The sequence below is a fragment of the Schistocerca nitens genome, chromosome 6 (genome assembly GCF_023898315.1).
Source record: "Schistocerca nitens isolate TAMUIC-IGC-003100 chromosome 6, iqSchNite1.1, whole genome shotgun sequence".
NCBI lineage: Eukaryota > Metazoa > Arthropoda > Insecta > Orthoptera > Acrididae > Schistocerca > Schistocerca nitens.
The window spans coordinates 226,556,834-226,568,182 of NC_064619.1; positions in this window are offsets into that span (position 1 = coordinate 226,556,834).

Here is an 11,349-nt window from a genome sequence, read left to right on the forward strand (position 1 = left end):
ACGCGAGGCAGCAGCCGTTGTGGGAGGATTGGGCAGCGCACACATATTCGCAATCCTAGCAGCAGCTGCCATCGGCCTGCTGTGGACATATTCTGTTTCAATGTGGATTTCTTTACTGAGGGAATGAAAAATATCTCGAAATACAGAACAGTTCTTGCACCACGATGAAGAGAGACCCATTAATTAGAGTGTAGCCCCTGCCCACTCGTCACTTTCAAAAGTTTTCAAAAGTCTTTCCTTCCTTACCTCTGCTCTCTTTCCATGTATCTCACTTGGGTCATTATCCATTTTTATTTACTATTTAATTTATTACCTGAGGGCTTACCTTGTGGTTGGAGGAGGGTTGTTATTGTTTATTTAGGATCTAATTTATTACCTTTGTAACTATCTTTATTGCTGTGATTTAACACCGAATGAGGACACCATTTTCCTTGTTGCTATAATTTACTATCCTCATCACTACAATTTATTACGCAACATGGCTGCCACAATCAAACATGGCTGTCCAAGATACGTTTGCCACTATTGTAACAGTGGATATGACCCAGTGTAAATTTAGCAGGAAATTAAAAGATCCAAGTAGGATAGCTTGCGTATTGCGTAATCTAGATCTTGAAACCTTCCCGTCTCCTCAAATGGCTGGCTCTGAGCACTATGGGACTCAACTGCTGTGGTCATAAGTCCCCTAGAACTTAGAACTACTTAAACCTAACTAACCTAAGGACATCACACACATCCATGCCCGAGGCAGGATTCGAACCTGCGACCGTAGCGGTCGTGCGGTTCCAGACTGTAGCGCCTTTAACCGCTCGGCCACTCCGGCCGGCTCCCGTCTCCTCTATATCTCTTTTGTTCCGCAACCTTCCCTTCTACAATAACCTATGAAACCTTCCCTTAGGATTTCTATCTCTTGCTTAATAATAACAAATGAAATCTTCCCTTTGAAATTAAATCTCTTTCTCAATAATAATAAGTGCAATCTTCGCATACAAATTTAAATGCTGCTTATTAAAAGTGATTTGCTGATTATTTCGACGAAACATAGAATGTGTCATCGTCGTGGCCCTCAGTCGTTACCTGCAATAACCCAAACTGTTCCTTACCTTTTTTACTGTTGCTGGATCGCCATCTGACTGCTACATCGAACTGCGACATGAATATACCTACGCTGTTTTACTATACTCTATTAGCTGCTGATGGGCTGTCATAATAAGTGGCTGTATTTATTACCAAAGCTGGCGTTATTTTTTAATAACAAAGCTGACGTTATTCTTTAATTAATTTGATTGAAGTTACGTAATTCATAGTTAAACTTTTTCTTGACAAGAATAAAATTTTGCAAAGTTTTACGTTGATGGTTTTTGGGATGCATTATAATCAGTAGTGCAATATTTCTGGCAAAAATTAATTATATTCTGAAAACGATTCTTCAAATATTTACTGTTGGTAATGAAATAATTTTACAAACGTTCAAATGGGACTTACTTTTTACAATAATCTTACAACTAGCATTGCGCAAACATACCTTCATTAGTCTTGAGTTGCTCAAAAAAAAAAAAAATAAATAAATAAATAAAAAACAATTCTATAATATTAGTTCCTCTTATGATAATAGTTAGCTGATGTCTCTGTAGATCCGTTTATAATCTCTTGTAAATCATAGCTGGTGGCTGGCAGGCACACCGCTCCTCTCAACCTCTCGCTTCAGACCTGCTACCGACTCGCTTCACATCTCGCTTACTGCTGACTTCCTCCGAACGCTAAAGTGCGGTCTCTCCCGCCAACAATACTTTGGTGCAGACATTCCCTGCTACCACAATTATTTCCAAAATTTTAATTATTCCTACTTAATCCTATTAATAAAATATAAACATCTTTCATAAACTGTGGTTTGACAATAGACAATAGAAATATACACGTCTTACAATCTTTAGGAATATTTTTGGGATACTCCAGGTATGTATGTGGTAGTATTACGTTAAAAACAAACCACTGCTTTAAAAGCATTGGGAACTTAGAACAGTTCAAGTAAGAGTTTGACAGCTGCATGCTGCATGGTCTGTTTATTAGAAACATTTAGGAACGTTTTTGTGTTACTCCAGGTATGTATGTGGTAGAATTACGTTAAAAACAAACCACTGCTTTAGAAGCATTGGGAACTTAGAACAGTTCTAGTAAGAGTTTGACAGCTGCATACTGCATGGTCTGTTTATTAGAAACATTTAGAAACGCATTTCCGAGCCCCTCCAAAAACGTGTGTATCAGTATTACACTAATAACTCCTTGGTTCTAGGTTTCACAACGGCCGCCACCTCCCCGAACATGAGTGCAGCAGTATTTAATTATCACTGATCACTCGAGGGACTCTACAGCAGATGCGCATTACGCTCGCTGTCTACACATGCGTTCCAAGTATGCGGTGCGAGGACAGGCGGCTGCTACAGCGTGCAGGCACCATTACATTAGAAGCCCACCTGAACACCACCGTGTCAGTGATTATGTAGACCGCTGTCACGACGACGAAATAAACTGCTATAACTATACAGAAAATTCACAGTCGTATGAAATTTCCTGTCACAATCCGAAAAAATTCGTGAAGTGCAAGTAGGTCTCGCGCACGAGGTTTCCTTACAAAGTTAATGTACTCAGATCCTGGGAACCAAGAATCTCGAAGATTTTTGTCTGTTATCGTATCGATAAAGCCAAAATAAACGTTTACCCATTCCTGAGAAAATGGGGTCTTACCAGAGCGACAGACAGACAGTCGGATAACAAACGTCGATATACACTCCTGGAAATGGAAAAAAGAACACATTGACACCGGTGTGTCAGACCCACCATACTTGCTCCGGACACCGCGAGAGGGCTGTACAAGCAATGATCACACGCACGGCAGAGCGGACACACCAGGAACCGCGGTGTTGGCCGTCGAATGGCGCTAGCTGCGCAGCATTTGTGCACCGCCGCCGTCAGTGTCAGCCAGTTTGCCGTGGCATACGGAGCTCCATCGCAGTCTTTAACACTGGTAGCATGCCGCGACAGCGTGGACGTGAACCGTATGTGCAGTTGACGGACTTTGAGCGAGGGCGTATAGTGGGCATGCGGGAGGCCGGGTGGACGTACCGACGAATTGCTCAACACGTGGGGCGTGAGGTCTCCACAGTACATCGATGTTGTCGCCAGTGGTCGGCGGAAGGTGCACGTGCCCGTCGACCTGGGACCGGACCGCAGCGACGCACGGATGCACGCCAAGACCGTAGGATCCTACGCAGTGCCGTAGGGGACCGCACCGCCACTTCCCAGCAAATTAGGGACACTGTTGCTCCTGGGGTATCGGCGAGGACCATTCGCAACCGTCTCCATGAAGCTGGGCTACGGTCCCGCACACCGTTAGGCCGTCTTCCGCTCACGCCCCAACATCGTGCAGCCCGCCTCCAGTGGTGTCGCGACAGGCGTGAGGCGTGAATGGAGGGACGAATGGAGACGTGTCGTCTTCAGCGATGAGAGTCGCTTCTGCCTTGGTGCCAATGATGGTCGTATGCGTGTTTGGCGCCGTGCAGGTGAGCGCCACAATCAGGACTGCATACGACCGAGGCACACAGGGCCAACACCCGGCATCATGGTGTGGGGAGCGATCTCCTACACTGGCCGTACACCACTGGTGATCGTCGAGGGGACACTGAATAGTGCACGGTACATCCAAACCGTCATCGAACCCATCGTTCTACCATTCCTAGACCGGCAAGGGAACTTGCTGTTCCAACAGGACAATGCACGTCCGCATGTATCCCGTGCCACCCAACGTGCTCTAGAAGGTGTAAGTCAACTACCCTGGCCAGCAAGATCTCCGGATCTGTCCCCCATTGAGCATGTTTGGGACTGGATGAAGCGTCGTCTCACGCGGTCTGCACGTCCAGCACGAACGCTGGTCCAACTGAGGCGCCAGGTGGAAATGGCATGGCAAGCCGTTCCACAGGACTACATCCAGCATCTCTACGATCGTCTCCATGGGAGAATAGCAGCCTGCATTGCTGCGAAAGGTGTATATACACTGTACTAGTGCCGACATTGTGCATGCTCTGTTGCCTGTGTCTATGTGCCTGCGGTTCTGTCAGTGTGATCATGTGATGTATCTGACACCAGGAATGTGTCAATAAAGTTTCCCCTTCCTGGGACAATGAATTCACGGTGTTCTTATTTCAATTTCCAGGAGTGTATGAAGATGGTATCTGTTCTTTCTGTCCGAAAGAACAGATACCATCGGTGACCATGCAGCTCGTTAGAATGAAATTACAATGTAATGAATACTCCTAGCTGCACACAGGCGTTGATATAAGTCAACGGGGACAGATGAAAATGTGTGCCCCGACCGGGACTCGAACGCGGGATCTCTTGCTTACATGGCAAACGCTCTAGCCATCTTTTTTTTTTCATTATGTTCGATATAGTTCCTTGCGTTTGGTCTGGGCGGACGTCACAAGACATTCATTCAAGTTGATCGTTGATTCTTTGACTCTGTTTTTTTGTTATAACCATCTGAGCCACCGAGGACACAGCGGATAGCGCGACTGCAGGGACTTATCTCTGGCACGCCTCCCGTGGGACCCACATTCCAAACTTATTGTCCCGTGCTATGTTCATAGTGCCCCTGCCCATTATACTCTTTACTCGCGGATTTTTGCCGATTCCCGTAAGAGTTCGGGCACTGTTTGAGCATCCGCACAGAAGAAGACGATGGTCAAATGGCCGGTGAGCCTGAACTACCTGTTCTTTCGGACTTGTCCGAAAGAACAGATACCATCGGTGACCACGCAGCTCCTTAGAATGAAATTACAATGACTTATATCAACGCCTGTATGCAGCTGTAATTTCAAACTTCACTGTAATTTCAAAAACAAAACAAAAATTAATGTGAAATAATTACAAATTAATAATTCTCGGACTTTTTTCCGTTATTTGTTCTGTGAAACCTTGATACTTGCCAGTTTTCTTGATTCTAGATCAACGGGGGCCCCCACATGAACCATGGACCTTGCCGTTGGTGGGGAGGCTTGCGTGCCTCAGCGATACAGATGGCCGTACCGTAGGTGCAACCACAACGGAGGGGTATCTGTTGAGAGGCCAGACAAACATGTGGTTCCTGAAGAGGGGCAGCAGCCTTTTCAGTAGTTGCAGGGGCAACAGTCTGGATGATTGACTGATCTGGCCTTGTAACATTAACCAAAACGGCCTTGCTGTGCTGGTACTGCGAACGGCTGAAAGCAAGGGGAAACTACAGCCGTAATTTTTCCCGAGGACATGCAGCTCTACTGTATGATTAAATGATGATGGCGTCCTCTTGGGTAAAATATTCCGGAGGTAAAATAGTCCCCCATTCGGATCTCCGGGCGGGGACTACTCAAGAGGACGTCGTTATCAGGAGAAAGAAAACTGGCGTTCTACGGATCGGAGCGTGGAATGTCAGATCCCTTAATCGGGCAGGTAGGTTAGAAAATTTAAAAAGGGAAATGGATAGGTTAAAGTTAGATATAGTGGGAATTAGTGAAGTTCGGTGGCAGGAGGAACAAGACTTTTGGTCAGGTGATTACAGGGTTATAAATACAAAATCAAATAGGGGTAATGCAGGAGTAGGTTTAATAATGAATAAAAAAATAGGAGTGCGGGTTAGCTACTACAAACAGCATAGTGAACGCATTATTGTGGCCAAGATAGACACAAAGCCCATGCCTACTACAGTAGTACAAGTATATATGCCAACTAGCTCTGCAGATGATGAAGAAATAGATGAAATGTATGACGAGATAAAAGAAATTATTCAGGTAGTGAAGGGAGACGAAAATTTAATAGTCATGGGTGACTGGAATTCGTCAGTAGGAAAAGGGAGAGAAGGAAACATAGCAGGTGAATATGGATTGGGGGGAAGGAATGAAAGAGGAAGCCGCCTTGTAGAATTTTGCACAGAGCATAACTTAATCATAGCTAACACTTGGTTCAAGAATCATGAAAGGAGGCTGTATACATGGAAGAAGCCAGGAGATACTGACAGGTTTCAGATAGATTATATAATGGTAAGACAGAGATTTAGGAACCAGGTTTTAAATTGTAAGACATTTCCTGGGGCAGATGTGGACTCTGACCACAATCTATTGGTTATGAACTGCAGATTGAAACTGAAGAAACTGCAAAAAGGTGGGAATTTAAGGAGATGGGACCTGAATAAACTGAAAGAACCAGAGGTTGTAGAGAGTTTCAGGGAGAGCATAAGGGAACAATTGACAGGAATGGGGGAAAGAAATACAGTAGAAGAAGAATGGGTAGCTCTGAGGGATGAAGTGGTGAAGGCAGCAGACGATCAAGTAGGTAAAAAGACGAGGGCTAATAGAAATCCTTGGGTAACAGAAGAAATATTGAATTTAATTGATGAAAGGAGAAAATATAAAAATGCAGTAAATGAAGCAGGCAAAAAGGAATACAAACGTCTCAAAAATGAGATCGACAGGAAGTGCAAAATGGCTAAGCAGGGATGGCTAGAGGACAAATGTAAGGATGTAGAGGCTTGTCTCACTAGGGGTAAGATAGATACTGCCTACAGGAAAATTAAAGAGACCTTTGGAGAGAAGAGAACCACTTGTATGAATATCAAGAGCTCAGATGGAAACCCAGTTCTAAGCAAAGAAGGGAAGGTAGAAAGGTGGAAGGAGTATATAGAGGGTTTATACAAGGGAGATGTTCTTGAGGACAATATTATGGAAATGGAAGAGGATGTAGATGAAGATGAAATGGGAGATAAGATACTGCGTGAAGAGTTTGACAGAGCACTGAAAGACCTGAGTCGAAACAAGGCCCCGGGAGTAGACAACATTCCACTAGAACTACTGATGGCCTCGGGAGAGCCAGTCATGACAAAACTCTACCATCTGGTGAGCACGATGTATGAGACGGGCGAAATACCCTCAGACTTCAAGAAGAATATAATAATTCCAATCCCAAAGAAAGCAGGTGTTGACAGATGTGAAAATTACCGAACTATCAGTTTAATAAGTCACAGCTGCAAAATACTAACACGAATTCTTTACAGACGAATGGAAAAACTGGTAGAAGCTGACCTCGGGGAAGATCAGTTTGGATTCCGTAGGAATGTTGGAACACGTGAGGCAATACTGACCTTACGACTTATCTTGGAAGAAAGATTAAGAAAAGGCAAACCTACGTTTCTAGCATTTGTAGACTTAGAGAAAGCTTTTGACAATGTTGACTGGAATACTCTCTTTCAAATTCTGAAGGTGGCAGGGGTAAAATACAGGGAGCGAAAGGCTATTTACAATTTGTACAGAAACCAGATGGCAGTTATAAGAGTCGAGGGGCATGAAAGGGAAGCAGTGGTTGGGAAAGGAGTGAGACAGGGTTGTAGCCTCTCCCCGATGTTATTCAATCTGTATATTGAGCAAGCAGTAAAGGAAACAAAAGAAAAATTCGGAGTAGGTATTAAAATTCATGGAGAAGAAGAAAAAACTTTGAGGTTCGCCGATGACATTGTAATTCTGTCAGAGACAGCAAAGGACTTGGAAGAGCAGTTGAATGGAATGGACAGTGTCTTGAAAGGAGGATATAAGATGAACATCAACAAAAGCAAAACGAGGATAATGGAATGTAGTCAAATTAAGTCGGGTGATGCTGAGGGAATTAGATTAGGAAATGAGACACTTAAAGTAGTAAAGGAGTTTTGCTATTTAGGGAGTAAAATAACCGATGATGGTCGAAGTAGAGAGGATATAAAATGTAGACTGGCAATGGCAAGGAAAGCGTTTCTCAAGAAGAGAAATTTGTTAACATCGAGTATAGATTTAGGTGTCAGGAAGTCGTTTCTGAAAGTATTTGTATGGAGTGTAGCCATGTATGGAAGTGAGACATGGACGATAACTAGTTTGGACAAGAAGAGAATAGAAGCTTTCGAAATGTGGTGCTACAGAAGAATGCTGAAGATAAGGTGGGTAGATCACGTAACTAATGAGGAGGTATTGAATAGGATTGGAGAGAAGAGAAGTTTGTGGCACAACTTGACTAGAAGAAGGGATCGGTTGGTAGGACATGTTTTGAGGCATCAAGGGATCACAAATTTAGCATTGGAGGGCAGCGTGGAGGGTAAAAATCGTAGAGGGAGACCAAGAGATCAATACACTAAGCAGATTCAGAAGGATGTAGGTTGCAGTAGGTACTGGGAGATGAAGAAGCTTGCACAGGATAGAGTAGCATGGAGAGCTGCATCAAACCAGTCTCAGGACTGAAGACCACAACAACAACAGATCAACGGGAAGTGGTCTATAAATTTCGACGAGTGAGCTTGCGAATATAAAATACGTGACTTAAATGCCCATATCTTTTGATAGCACTGACTCAGAAGCTTCAATTTTTTACCTTTCCAAGGGCTCGTAGACCATAATATGCGACATAAATGCGTCTATTTGTTCCAACGAAAAAAGTTTTGTTAACAGTCGGACAGGCAGATGGACGACAAAGTAGTGGTATAAGAGTTCCGTTTTGAACGATTGCGGTACAGAACGCATGGTAGTCAGCAGCTCTTACCACTCAGCTACAGATGCAGATGCACACTGACAGGCACGCTACAAAAAACAATCTGTATGAACGCTAGTGCTTCTAGAATGACTTACAAAAACTTATTCATTGTACAGAGGCTATAGCTCAGAAACATGTGTAACAAAATGATGGTGTGTACAACTCATATACAGGGTGGAGAAAACTTGTGTCACGAAATATTAACCCTGGATAGCCGATGCCAGTAGGAACCAAAATTACTAATGTGGCGTAGGTCGACAAAGATCGATTTTTAAACTACGGAAACTTGGCGCCACGCGCTCCGATTAGCTGCTGGATTGCCCTGTTGCCGGATGCTCTGGACAACGCATGACCTCGAATGCTTTGTCTGCTGGCGATCGCGGTGTACCGATCATGAGGGACGTTTGTATGTGTGAACCGACAACCAAAGCGCTGCCCATCAACCGACGAACGGCAACAGGGCAATCCCATGGCCAATCAGAGCGCGTGGCGCCAAGTTTCCGTAGTTTAAAAATGGTGCGTTGTCGACCTACACAACATTAGTAATTTCGGTTCCTACTGGCATCAGCTATCCAGGGTTAAAATTTCGTGAGACAATTTTTCTCCACCCTGTATAACTGGAACCCAGGCTAATAATAATAACCAAACATGCACGTAACATACGCTTTCCAACAATTAGGAACTAAACAAATGTGAGGGAGGAGTAATACATGCCTCGGATTCCACTATCACTCATACATGTCTGTCCCACGCAGTAGTCGTTGAGTGACTGCCGAAGTGGCTGGGGTGGTGCACTCATTACAAAAGGCATCCTGTATGGAGTTTTAGGCCATATAGGGAATGGCTATAAAATAACGGGGCAACTAGTGTAAAACATTTTATTTCAAAATCATAAATACTTAGTTATTGTCACCCTTAATACACTCCTCTCCTCTGCCCTTACAACGCTCCATACGAATTTTCCATTGATGGAAACAGTATTGGAAGCATTATTTTATTCATGGCTGTGATTTTTACCAATAAATTTCAGTCATTAGTTGCAAAAAATTTCATTACGCATTACTAGTCTCGACAAATTAATTTGTCAGCTTCAGAAGCCTACAAAATTAGGGATGCTATATATCTTCAGACTTCAGGTATACAAAGTAAAGTACAAAAAGTATATTACAGAAATTTACTTAGTTTAGCAGATAGTCAATATCTTCTTCATAGAAGGGTAATGCCATGGTATGTTCAGAAATTGATGAATTGTATGTTATTATTTTAAACACTGTTTGACAACTTACAAAAGCTGAATCACATATATGTATCTGCTGCGCTGGCAGCAAGGAAGATATATAAAAGCATGTATAAAAATATAACCAAGACATATAAAGAACTTCTATATAATACATTTAAAAACAGACACTGTTTTGATTGCATATCATCTTTTATAAAATGTGAAAATTATTCTACCCCTTTCTAATATTAGAATTACATGTCATGTTTCTTCGAATGTATTATATATAAATCCTTTATATGACTTGTTTTTATTTTTACATATTCTTTTATATATGCTCCTTGCTGCTAGTACAACAGATAGATATAACCGAGCGAGGTGGCGCAGTGGTTAGCACACTGGACTCGCATTCGGGAGGACGATGGTTCAATCCCGTCTCCGGCCATCCTGATTTAGGTTTTCCGTGATTTCCCTAAATCGCTTCAGGCAAATGCCGGGATGGTTCCTTTGAAAGGGCACAGCCGATTTCCTTCCCCATCCTTCCCTCACTCGAGCTTGCGCTCCGTCTCTAATGACCTCGTTGTCGACGGGACGTTAAACACTAATCTCCTCCTCCTCCTCCTCCTCCTCCAGATAGATATATGTGATTCAGTTACTCTAAATTGTCAAACAGTGTTTAAAATAATCATATACAATATGTCAATTGCCGAATATAGCATGGCATTATCCTTCTATGAAGCAGATGTTGACTGTCTACTAAACTAGGTAAGTTTCTGTAACAATATTATAGAAGGAAAGTCGCTACTCACCATATAGCGGAGATGCTGAGTCGCAATAGGCACAACAAAAATATTCACACAATTATAGCTTTCGTCCATTAAGGCCTTGTTTTTCCTAAGTAAGTTTCTGTAATATACAGGGTGTTTCAAAATGAATATACGGGTTTTTAGGCTTTCTAGCACTTATTACATTTAACTGACATTACTTACTTTATTACATTTAATTTACAATTATAAATAATACATAAATGAAAGAGCAACTATAACAGTTTTTCTTAAAAGTGTTTAATGTGAGCACCATCGTCACACATCGAGTCATTAGGCGAATTTTTCCGAACCCTTGATCACTATGTCTACAATAATTGTTGCAACAGTGCTGTTTATGAAGTCGGATAGATCACCTAGTAGCGGAGACATATACACATCATCCTTTATGAACCCCAAAGGCAAAACGTCGTTTAACCAGTTGCGTATTTAGTTATGCCAGGGAGATGGCGCGCCATTTTTCTGCTGAAAAACACCAGTTACAGTTGCTTCACCGAAAAAGTCGGGAGGAGTCTCATTGCAACTGTACCATCTTGTGGGGATTTGCTTACGCCATATACACACACATTACGTGTGTTCACATTTCCATTTAGGTGAAATGCCGATTCACCACTGAAGACGAAACGATCCATAAAATCTTCATCTCATGCAGCAAAATTTCGTTTGCAAAGCTGGCACGTAAACCGTAGTATGTAGGCTTTAGAGCTTGTTAAACAACTGCGAACGACAAGG